General features: G+C 42.5%; 1 protein-coding gene across 4 annotated transcripts in view; it reads left to right on the top strand.

Annotated features, from left to right (window-relative positions):
• Window positions 1-1,410: 1,410 nt before the first annotated feature.
• ARHGEF15 (Rho guanine nucleotide exchange factor 15) overlaps window positions 1,411-12,646 on the top strand; it is an 86,241-nt gene continuing 75,005 nt past the window's right edge. The window contains exon 1 of one of the 4 annotated variants that reach the window (XM_070728043.1): window positions 1,411-1,806. The gene's annotated coding sequence lies outside the window, so the exon portion shown is untranslated. The remainder of the gene's footprint in view (window positions 1,807-12,646) is intronic. The other 3 variants (XM_070728045.1, XM_070728042.1, XM_070728040.1) reach the window with 3 other exon arrangements.

The raw sequence follows: 12,646 nt of genomic DNA, 5'->3' as shown, positions 1-12,646 counted from the left end.
TCAATCAAGTATAGGATAGTAGTTTATATAAACATAACATAGAAAGTAATGATAAAAAAGACAAGAGGACAAGGGTGGTGAGCCCAATGGTGCACTTATGCACGCCCTTTATAGACCTCTTATGGTCTATAAGAAGTCAACTGTAGACAATCAAAGGTTGAAACACAGAAAAACAACAATATCTATGTGGTTCCTAAGAGCGGGCACCAGCTGGATGTGTCAAGCCATGCGTCAATCTATGAATCCGTCATTTATTTATTTTATTTGTCAAACATGGATAGGAGAGTAGTAGTTTGTATAAACATAAGTAAAAAGCAATGACAAAAGAGGACACTAGGACAGTAATACAGGGAGTGTGGGCACAGTGGTTTGCTTATGCACACCCCTTACTCTTAGAAACAGGGGGCAGGGTCGAATGTAGACAATCTAAGTTTAAAGTTTTGGGGGGTTTGGGGAAGAAACCACAGATTAGGTCCTGCGCTTTGTCATAGAGGCCCCCAGTTCTGGGTTATTACTGCTGCAAAAGAGAGAGGGAGGGAAGGAGGGAGGGAGGGAGATATACACACACTACAATATCCATGTGAACCCAGCTGGATGGCAATCCATGTGTCAATCTATGAATCCATCGTTAGGTCCTGCAGTTTTTCACAGAGGCCCCAACTCTGGGTTATTACTGCTGCAAAAAAGAGAGGGAGGGAGGGAAAGAGAAAGGGGGACACCCACTTCAATATCCATGTGGGTCCTAAGAGTGTGAACCAGCTAGATGGCAATCCATGCGTCAATCTATGAATCCATGCATGATTGTCGTGCATGTTGTGTGTGTTTGAGAGAGAAAAAGAGGGAGGGGAGAGGTGGAGGTACACACACTACAATAACCCATGTGGTTGCTAAAGAGTGTGCACCAGTTAGATGGCAATCCCTGTGTCAATCTATGAATCCATCATTAGATCCTGCCGAGAGAGAGAGAGAGAGAGAGAGAGAGAGAAGAGAGAGAGAGAGAGAGAGAGAGGGAGAGGGAGAAAGAGAGAGAGAAGAGAGAGAGAGAGAGAGAGAGAGAGGGAGAGAGAGAGGTGGAAGGTACACACACTACAATACCCATGTGGTTGCTAAGACTGTGCACCAGTTAGATGGCAATCCCTGTGTCAATCTATGAATCGATCATTAGCTCCTGCCGAGAGAGAGAGAAAGAGAGAGAGAGAGAGAGAGAGAGAGGGAGGGAGGGGAGGGAGGGAGGGGGAGAGAGAGAGAGAGAGAGAGAGAGAGAGAGAGAAGAATGAATCCATGTATTTCCTAAGGGTAGATGGCAATCCACGTGTCAGTCAATGAATCCAGGAATTTAATCAATCAACCAACCATCCGGAAATGCTTGCTGTTTCAGCTTAACGACCATCACCCTTCGCTAAGTAATACGAGCGGCGGTGGCCCACGGAGAAGCTCCTGCCAAGCTCCCCTCGCCGCCGCCGCCGCCTTTCCTGCCTCTTCCTCCTCCTCATCTCCTCCTCCTCCTCCGCAGGGACCAGCCCCGGGCCAGATTAGGGCGGGGGCGCCTGCACGGGGGCGGATCTCTGAGTCAAACTGCGCTGGGGAGGCAGCGGCGGCAGCAGCAGCAGCAGCAGCCGGCGACGGTGGAGGGGATCGGCAGCCGGTTGGCGGCATGAGCCGGGCGGGACAAAGAACGGCTGGGCTCGTCGGCCACCGCGGCGGCTGAAAAGCCAAGCCAACCTCGCCGGGATCGAGTCTTCTCTCCCGGAGATTCCCCCCACGACCTGCTGCCTGGATCTCGGGGAAAGGTGAACCTCCGTCCAGGTGGGTTGAGGTTCTAGGGGTGGCGGTGGTCTCTGGACCGGGAGGAAGGACGCGCCGCCCTTCCTCCATCGGTGGTGGGCGAAGAATTGGGAAACGAGAAGCGTCCGAACATGTGCAGAGTGCCTGGAAAGGTGTGTGTGTGGGGGGAGAGAGACGGGGCTCGTTCGGATCCAGAAACCGACTTTGGGTACCTATGCCAAGCTTGGCACAGATACCCAAAGTCGGTTTCTGGATCCGAACGAGCCCTATATATAAACGAACAATATACTGTATATATAAACCAGGTTCTAGGAACAAACCAGGATTGGTCAAGGGCCTGCTGCTCGGCCGGGCTTCAGACGACTCGCTAAAGCGCCTCCCCCCACCCTCCTCCCCCAAGGTTGTGTGAACGGCAGATCGCCGCGCCGGATCGGTGTGCTTTTTGCACGGCGGTAGCTTCCTTGGCATGCCCGGGGCAGAAACGCCCACCTCCCGGGCGAGAGAGGCTGAGCCGCGCGTGGTTGTTTTGCACGGGTGGGTAGGGAGGAAAAAAAGAGAAAAGAACCGCGTGGCACAGAGAAGCCGTCGCATCCTGAGAAAGTCTCTTGGGTAGGGGTGGTGGGTGGGTGGGGGAGCGTCTATAAAAGCGGATGCGGTCCCATTAATCAGCCGGGCTATTTTCCAATCCTTCCTTTGCCAGTCGCGGAGGGTCCCTTAGGGCCACAACCCCCCCACCCCACCATCTGTTGAATTTCAATGCAGCCTTTCCCCCCTCCCCACCCCCGCTTTGGCTCAGGAAAAGGGAAAGTGATGAGCAAGGATTTAGAGGGAAGCCAAAGAATTTGGTTTTAGCTTAGTGGAAACGCTTCCCCTTCGGTAACCTTATTCATCACTCTCTTCTCTCCCTGTTATTATTTTTTCCCTCCCTCCCTTTATTAAATAAAATAAACGCACTTACATCCTGTTTAGTGGGATTCCTGTTGGACTAGAAGACCTCCCAAGGTCCCCCCCCCCATTTTGTTCTATAGTATTCTGTCATTGGATTGATTGGATTGATTGATTGATTGAATATTTCTTCTTCCTCTTCTTCTTCTTCTTCTTCATTTATTTATTAGATTTGTATGCCACCCCTCTCCGCAGACTCGGGGCGGCTCACACCAGTGATAAAACAATATACCATAACAAATCTAATATTGAAGTCTAAAATAACAATTTACATTAAAAAGCTAAAAAAAAACATTACTGTATATAAAAAGCATACAGACAAACATACCATACATAAAACTACATAGGCAAGGGGAGATGTCTCAGCTCCCCCATGCCTGATGGCAGAGGGTGGGTTTTAAGAAGTTTACGAAAGGCAAGGGAGGGTGGGGGCAATCCTAATCTCTGGGGGGGAGCTGGTTACAGAGGGGTCGGGGCCACCCACAGAGAAGGCTCTTCCCCTGGGTCCCGCCAGCCAACATTGTTTAGTCGATGGGACCTGAGAAGGCCCACTCTGTGGGACCTAGCCTCTTCCTCCTTCTTGCTCATTATCGATCATCATCATTTATTATTATTATTATTATTATTATTATTATTATTACTATTATTATTACTACTATTATTAGACACATGGCAAAACAACAGTAAACATTCAAAAGCATAAAACAGGCAAATGGGGCAATTATGGCCCCTATATACAATAAGCTATTATTGGATATAATAAAACTTTAACTTTTCCATAAACTTATATTATTCTTTACGTATACATACACCATGTTTTAAGTATTTCTGTTTAAAAGTAAATTATTTTGGGCTGCAATATCATTACATAATTCCTTCAGGGTCAGCAGTTATACCTCAACTTTGATTTATTCCTTCTCTCTTTCAACAGTTCATAGAATTTATTCCATACTTTATAGTAATATTGGTTACTATAAAGTGATTCAACATTTCTAGCAGGGATCCAAATTTGGGTTCTCTCGAGCGGAGCCTCTCCTTTAGAGTTTCCTGAGGAGAATTCTCTATTGATAGGATTGATTGATTGATTAAACATTTCTAGCATCCATCCAGATTTGGGTCCCTTTCGGGTTTTCTGAGGACAATTCTCCGAGATTTGACTCCGGAGAGAAACAGTTTATCTAGGATGGAGTGTTCGTGTGACTGTTGTGTCAATACAGCGGGAGGCACTTGGGCCAAACAAAAATAAACAGTTTTGTGAAGCTCATTCTGGGCTAAAGAGAAGATTTTGGTGGTCTGGTTGCTAGGTTGGATTATTATGGCTTATGTGGATGGTTTATTGACTGCATTGTGAAGGGCTGAGTTTGCATGCGGTACTAAACCAGGATCCAACAAATATATTTGGTTTTAATGTATTATATCTTGGAAACAAATGCTTTGTATATAGTACAAATAGCTGTTCATTTAAGAGAAGGCCTAAAAATTCAGGGCTGCAAAAATCCAAATTATCAGTAGAGATCAGCAAAGAATATTTTTTAAAATATATATATATATATTTCTTTCCTGTCATCTGGTGGATGTTTCTGTTTTTATAACCCAGATTTTCTATTATTTTTACATTCAGTTGAATCACAGGCTTACACATGACAACCCTCAGTAGAAATAAATTGTGACTTAGCGAGGCAAGTTTATAGTTTAAAAAAGCTACAGAGTCTATCTAGACTGACTTCTCTGCTTAGAAATAGATGCAGGCAAATACTATTTCCAAAATCTCTTGAGTAGGTGGGATTAAAGGAAGCTAAATTCGTATAATATATATTTGAATCTATGATTATTATGATTATTATTTATTAGATTTGCATGCCGACCTTCTCTGAAAACTCAGGGAGGCTCACAGAATAAATATATAAACAAAGCGTACAAAACAAATCTAATGCATTAAAATTGCAGCTAAAACCCCTATACATTAGTCAATCAGACAATCTAATCACACCACGCATCACATTTATTGGTCAGGGGGGCAAGATCTAATTGCCCCATGTCTGGCAACAAGACTCTTGCAGAAGGCGAGGAGGGTGGGAGTAGGATGATGATATTTCTCAACCTTTGCCACTTTAGACTGTAAGGACTTCAACTCCCAGAATTCCCCGCTGGCAAGGGGATTCTGGGAGTTGAAGTTCAAACAGTTTAAAGTTGCCAAGGTTGAGAAACACCGACTTCTGTTTTACTAGGGTAGCCTAGCAGGTTTCAGCTTCTTAAATTAGTATTTAAGTCCTTTTATTTTTCCCTCCTTTTAATTTCCTTTGTTCCCTATTATCAGTCTCTTTCAGCACTTCATGTAACATGGTTTCACCTGAAAGGGAATAATGGGGTGTTGGGCATGTCTGCATGTAATTATTAGTATTGTTTTGCTTTTTAATTCAATTGGTTGCCTTAAGGAAACTCCAAAACTTTTTCCTTCCAAATCGTCAGTGGAGATACTTTGAGAAAACAAAATTAAGGGTTCAGTAAAAAGGAAATATTATTCCCCAGAGGTGAGGTGGACTTCCAGTCTTCTAGTCTTCCAAAAAGGGGTTAAAACTTGGCTACTTTGAGTGGGGAGCGTAAAGGAGCATATAATTATAAGGTTGGTTAGTGGTATAAGAGTCTCCCCTTTGGCTTGTCCCCTTTAACAGGCTTAATTTTCTTGCCTCATTAAAAAAAAATAACTTTTTTTTAAGTAACTAATAATTTTACCTCTAACATTTTACTTTCTTATATACTGCACTTTCTTATATACTGTTTAGTGTTTTACTGTGCACTGTCCAGAGTCCCTTTTGAGGAAAATGGGTGGGAGAGTTAGAAATGTGAAAAAGGAAGGAAGGAAGGAAACGAAACAGTTGATTCAAAGAAGAAATTAAAATTACATGTACCTTTAGAATGATATTTGAAAATAAATGATTAACCCAAAGCGAACAGCCCAAAAGGAAACTGTTTTTCTTATGAATTTCTTTTGCTGATGGACGAATAGAATAGAATAGAATAGAATTCCTTATTAGCCAAATGTGATTGGACATACAAGGAATTTGTCATAGGTAGATATGCTCTCAGTGTACATAAAAGAAAAGATACATTTGTCAAGAATCATGAGGTACAACACTTAATGATTGTCATGGTACAAATAAGCAATCAGGAAACAATCAATATTAATATAAATTGGAAGGATACAAGCAACGATACAGCCATACAGTCATAAATGGAAGTAGATGGGTGATAGGAACAATAGGAAGACTAATAGCAATGCAGCTTTAGTGAATAATTTGACAGTGTTGACGGAATTATTTGTTCAGCAGAGTGATGGCGTTTGGGAAAAAACTTTTCTTGTGCCTAGTTGTCTAGGTGTACACTGCTCTATAGTGTCATTTTGAGGGTAGGAGTCAAAACAATTTATGTCTAGGATTTATTTATCTATTTTATTTTTATTTTTTTAATTTAATTTAATTTAATTTAATTTTATTTTATTTTATTTTATTTATTAGATTTGTATGCCGCCCCTCTCCGTAGACTCGGGGTGGCTCACAACAACAATAAAACAATTCAAGACAAATCTAATAATTTAAAAACATAAAAAAACCCGTTATTAAAGCAGACATACAGACAAACATACCATACATGAATTGTATAGGCCTGGGGGAGATGTCTCAATTCCCCCCTACCTGACAGCAGAGGTGGGTTTTAAGGAGTTTATGAAAGGCACGGAGGGTGGGGGCAGTTCTAATCTCAGGGGACGCCACAGAGAAGGCTCTTCCCCTGGGACCCGCCAAACGACATTGTTTAGTCGACGGGACCCGGAGAAGGCCAACTCGACATAAGAAGACTAATAGTAATATCAATGCAACTTTAGTGAACAATTTGATAGTGGTGAAGGAATTATGTGTTTAGCAGAGTGATGGCGTTTTGGAAAAAATGTTCTTGTGTCTGGTTGTCTTGGTGTGCAGTGCTGTATAGCGTCGTTCTGAGGGTAGGATGCATAGTTCCCTCTAAGCTGAGCAGTGAGCAATCGCTCACTTAAAAATCATCATCAACTCAGAGTTTTCCAAACCTGCCCAGAAGCCAAGAGGGAAAGAGTGAGAGGGAAGGAGAGAGAGAGGAAGAGAGAGAAACAGATAGAAAAAAGAGAGGAAGGAAAAGAGAAAGAAAAAGAATGGGAGTAAGGAAGAGAGAAAGAAAATCAAAATCTAGTTTGAAACTAGCTCAACTATTTAAGTGGCATTTTGATATTGATAGAGTTGCCCTATTATGAGATCACTGTTATAGACACACAGAACAGTATTTTATTTTGAAATTCTCTGAGGCAAAACAGGGTGGGTTTTTTGTTTAGATTTATTGGATTTATATGCCGCCCCTCTCCGCAAACTCGGGGCGGCTCACAACAATTTGTTTGTTTGTTTGTTTGTTTATTTATTATTTTTGTGCCGCCCAGTCCCGAAGGGACTGCCGCTCAGACACTATACTTCTCCGCCCCCCCCCAAAAAAAATTAGAGGGAACACTGGTAGGAGTTGAAACAATTTGTGTCCAGGATGAGAGGGGTCAGTAAATAAATTAAGAATTAGACTATAGTCTTCTTTCTACTGTTTGAAAGCAAGCCTCTTTAGAGTCTGATTGAACTGGCAAACCTATCCTTGATTGGGGATACTCAACTCCCAGTCCTACGATTGGCACTGGGCTGCGACATGCCAGAAACAGGCCCATATAAATAAGCAAAGCAGGAGTAGCACATGAAAACACACTCCTTACGGTCCACAGAAAAAACCTTTCTCTATGGAACCTGGTACCCAAAGGTTTGTGGGCCACTGCCCTCGATATTATTACATGTAGTTAAAGTCATAAAGGGTTAAATAAGGTTCAGGAGGGAAGTGTTTTTAATAGGAAAGTGAACACAAGAACAAGGGGACACAATCTGAAGTTAGTTGGGGGAAAGATCAAAGGCAACATGAGAAAATATTATTTTACTGAAAGAGTAGTAGATCCTTGGAACAAACTTCCAGCAGACGTGGTTGGTAAATCCACAGTAACTGAATTTAAACATGCCTGGGATGAACATATATCCATTGTAAGATACAATATAGGAAGTAGTATAAGGGCAGACTAGATGGACTATGAGGTCTTTTTCTGCCGTCAGTCTTCTATGTTTCTATGTTTCTAAAACAAGCTGGGGTACTTGCGAAATTAATTCATTCCTTGTCTAGCTGACAGCCAACGCTCCGGTGTTTCCAAAGCAAATTTGCATCTGAAGAAGATCCTTTCACAACTTGACAAGCTTGCTTCTTCTTCTCATGCGCGTGGTCCTTCTGCGGAGGAACTCCAGTGAACATATTCCAGGTGACGTGTTTGGGACAGGTTCTGGACAAGCTGTTGCAAGTCTCTTCCTCGGGCACAGAACTTGCGTGGCTGGAGGACAAGTTTCATGATCTGGGGTAGAGAAGAAGGAAACGTCTCTACAGCTCAGGGGGTGAGAGGTCAGCTGATTTGCAAGGAGACTTAGACCAGTGACGGCAAACCTTTTTTTCCTCGGGTGCCAAAAGAGCTCCAGTGTTGGAGCAACCACAACTTCTAGGACAGTGGTGGCAAATCTTTTTTGGTTCAGGTGCCAAAAATGTGCATGCGTGCGTGCCCACACCTTTAATTTAATGCCCTCTCCGGCATAGGCCTCACTGAAGCCTCCAGGCTTCCTGTAGGCCCTCCTGAAGCCTGGCGATAGGGGAAAACAGCCAAACGAGCCAACCGGAAGTTCAGAAATGAACTTCCGGTGGCCTGTTGGGCCATTTTTGCTGTCCTCAGAGTTTAGGAGGCTTTCCTGAGGCCTGGGGAGAGTGAAAACGGCCGAAAAGAAGTTACAAAATCAGCTGGCCAGAGCACGTATAAGCGCTGGAGCTGACATAGGGCAACACCTCATGTACTTTTAGATATGGCTCTGCGTGCTACCTTTGGCAGGCGTGCCATAGTTTTGCCATCACTGTTTTAGAATAGAATAGAATAGAATTTGTTTATTGGCCAAGTGTGATTGGACACACAAGGAATTTGTCTTGGTGCATATGCTCTCAGCGTACATAAAATAAAATATACATTTGTCAAGAATCATATTGGTACAACACTTAATGATTGTCATAGGGGTCAAATAAGCAATGAAGAAGCAATATTAATAAAAATCTTAGGATATAAGCAACAAGTTACAGTCATACAGTCAACATGGGAGGAAATGGGTGAAAGGAATGATGAGAAAAATGAGTAGAATAGAAGTGCAGATTTAGTAGAAAGTCTGACAGTGTTGAGGGAATTATTTGTTTAGTAGAGTGATGGCGTTAGGAAAAAAACTGTTCTTGTGTCTAGTTGTTTTGGTGTGCAGTGCTCTGTAGCGACGTTTTGAAGGTAGGAGTTGAAACAATTTGTGTCCAGGATGTGAGGGGTCAGTAAATATTTTCCCTGACATAGAGCAACACCGCATGTACTTTTAGATATGGCTCTATGTGCTACCTTTGGCAGGCGTGCCATAGTTTTGCCATCACTGTTTTAGAGGCGAGCATTCCCAATGTTTAATTGCTTATTTACTTATTTTTTATTTATTTGTTTTGCCAAGTACGTATTGGTAGTATGCATAGATATAATAATATTTATATACATGATACTAGTAAAAGAGAAATATTAGGACAGGAGACAGAAGGCACTCTGGTGCACTTATGCACGCCCCTTGCTCCCACTGTCAGGAAATTTCTCCCTAGTTCTAGGTTGCTTCTCTTCTTATTTATTTATTTATTCATTTGTCCAATACACAATACATATGGAAGAGAATAGACATGAAGTAATATATATAAAGATAATATGTAAAAATGGAGGAGAAGATATATGAAAGGAAGAAAATATATATGATATATGAGATAAAGGAAAGACAATTGGACAGGGGACGAAAGGCACACTAGTGCACTTATGTACGCCCCTTACTGGCCTCTTAGGAACCTGGAGATGTCAATCGTGAATAGTCTAAGGGAGAAATGTTGGGGGTTAGGGGTTGACACTATTGTGTCGAGTAATGAGTTCCACGCTTCGACAACTCGATTGTTAAAGTCATATTTTTTACAGTCAAGTTTGGAGCGGTTAATATTAAGTTTGAATCTGTTGCGTGCTCTTGCGTTGTTGCGGTTGAAGCTGAAGTAGTTATTGACCGGTAGGACGTTGCAGCATATGATCTTGTGGGCAATACTTAAATTGTGTTTTAGGTTACTTGATTAGATTCCATCCATTGCTTCTTGTCCTACTCTCAAGAGGATTTGGAGAATACCTCGACTCCGTCTTATTTGCGGCAGCCCCTGAGATATTGGAACACTGCTATCATATCTCCCCCTAGGCCTTCTTTTCATTAAACTAGATATACCCAGTTCCTGCAACCGCCCCGAGTTTTCGGAGAGGGGCGACATATAAATCCAATAAATAAACCATTCTTCATATATTTTAGCCTCCGGTCCACTAATCATTTTTGTTGCCTTTTTCTGCATACTTTCAATTATCTAAATATATATTTTTATATTGTGATGTCCAAAACTGGGTGCAATGTATTAGCATTTAGATTTTCTTACTGTTGCATAGTACCATCTCTAGGTGGTTTACAGAATCAGCCCCCAACAATCTGGTTCCTTATTTTACCCATCTTAGAAGGCTGAGTCAACTTTGAGCTGCTGGTTAGTCTTCTCCACCTTATAAGGTTGTTGCGTGGTGGGTGGAATACAATGAAGACAGATCTTTATCTAAATTGTCTCCAACTGCTGGAAGGAAAAGAGAATACAATCCTGTTATCATAGACCCCAAAGGGATTTTTGGTTTGCTGTGGGGGGGAAAAAAAAGACCTTGCTTTTTAACTTGTTATTTTGCTCGCCTGCCTGTCAGTTCTGTCAATACAATTGAAAACAGTGAGATGCTCATTGTTAAGCCTCTTGGATTTTTGACAAAAAAAAGTGGGCAGAAGTAAGCAGTCACATTGCAAGGCTGTTTGAATTTGGGCCCTTCTCTTATTGCTTCGTTTAAACTCATCGGTGAAATTCCCCTTTAAATTACCGGTCGTCCTGTAGAAGAGTCGTAGATATTGATATGCTAGAAGGAATTCCATTGAAATCTCTTTTTAAAAACCTCGAGTGAGGGAGCATTCACAACTTCTGGAGGCATGTTCTTCCACTGAACAATCAATCAGATTGCCTCCAGAAACTGTGGGTGCTTCATCGCTGAGGGTCTATGAAGAAATTGGACAACCATTTGACCATAATAGGGCAGTGATGGCAAATGTTTTCGGCACCAAGTCCCCAAATCGGAATGCACGCATGTTTTGTCGGAGCACCGGAAGTCTCATGCAAAATGCAGCCATGAGAGCAATTATGGGCCTCCCTAGGCATGCCCATATTTCTCCAACACTCCGTAGACTACATTAGTTGCTGATTGGTTTCCAAACACAATTCAAAGTGTTGGTAATGACCTATAAAGCTCTACATGGCATCGGGCCAGATTACCTACAGGACCACCTTCTGCCATATGAGTCCCAGCAACCGATTAGGTACCATAGAGTCGGCCTTCTCCTGGTCCCGTCAACCAGACAATGTCACTTGGCGGCGCCTAGGGGAAGAGCCTTCTCTGTGGGGGGCCCGGCCTCTGGAATCAACTCCCCCCGGAGATTCTCACTGCCCCCACTCTCCTCACCTTCCGTAAGAGTCTTAAGACCCACATATATTGCTAGGCTTGGGGCAATTAGCTCTCAGCCCCCTGGCAAATGAAATGAGATATATGTTGCACGACTGAACTGGTAATATTGGACTTTTAAACTGTAATTTTAAATTTAATTAGATTTGCCTTCGTGTTGTATTGTTATATGCTGTGAGCTGCCCTGAGTTCTCGGAGAAGGGCGGCATACAAATCAAATTAGAAACATAGAAGTCTGACGGCAGAAAAAGACCTCATGGTCCATCTAGTCTGCCCTTATACTATTTTCTGTATTTTATCTTAGGATGGATGTATGTTTATCCCAGGCACTGTGGATTTATCTACCATGTCTGCTGGAAGTTTGTTCCAAGCATCTACTACTCTTTCAGTGAAATAATATTTTCTCACGTTGCTTTTGATCTTTCCCCCAACTATCTTCAGATTGTGTCCCCTTGTTCTTGTGTTCACTTTCCTATTAAAAACACTTCCCTTCTGGACCTTATTTAACCCTTTAACATATTTAAATGTTTCTATCCTGTCCCCCCTTTTCCTTCTGTCCTCCAGACTATACAGATTGAGTTCATTAAGTCTTTCCTGATACGTTTTATACGTTTGATTAATAAATAATGAATAAATAAATAAACCTGAACACCAGCTGACCAGTGTACACATAATTTTTTTTTAATTTTTTTTTTGCCATTCTGGGACTTTTTTGGGCCCTTTTCAGTCCCTTTCCCCTCGCTCTGGTGCCTACAAAGATCAGCTGGTGTGCCAGAAACCAGAAAAACTAGATTTTAGCCCTTTATTGGCCTGTTTTCCGGCCGTTTTCCGGTGCTCTGGCACTTGCAAAAACCAGCTGATCGGCATGTATGTGCTTGCTGCAAAAGCAAAAAAGCAGCTGGTAATGGCACGTGTGGGCCCACAAGTAGGACTCTGCATGCCACCTCTGAAACTCATGCCCATAGGTTCACCATCATGGGTATACGGTTTCCTGCTTCAGCAGGAGGTTAGACTATAAGACCTCCAGGGTCCTTTCCAACTATTATTCTGCATTCTAAAATCTCAGAGGATGCTAATTGTTGTTCAAAAATAATTAACAACAACAATTCATCTTCAGCCGATCGGTTTCCGGTCACAATTCAAAGTGTTGGTAATGACCTTTAAAGCTCTACATGGCATTGGGCCAGAATACATCCGGAA

This window comes from Erythrolamprus reginae, chromosome Z (assembly GCF_031021105.1).
Source record: "Erythrolamprus reginae isolate rEryReg1 chromosome Z, rEryReg1.hap1, whole genome shotgun sequence".
NCBI classification, from domain to species: domain Eukaryota; kingdom Metazoa; phylum Chordata; class Lepidosauria; order Squamata; family Dipsadidae; genus Erythrolamprus; species Erythrolamprus reginae.
The sequence above is the reverse complement of the archived record's forward strand: the minus strand, read 5'-3'. Positions and strand labels throughout refer to the sequence as shown.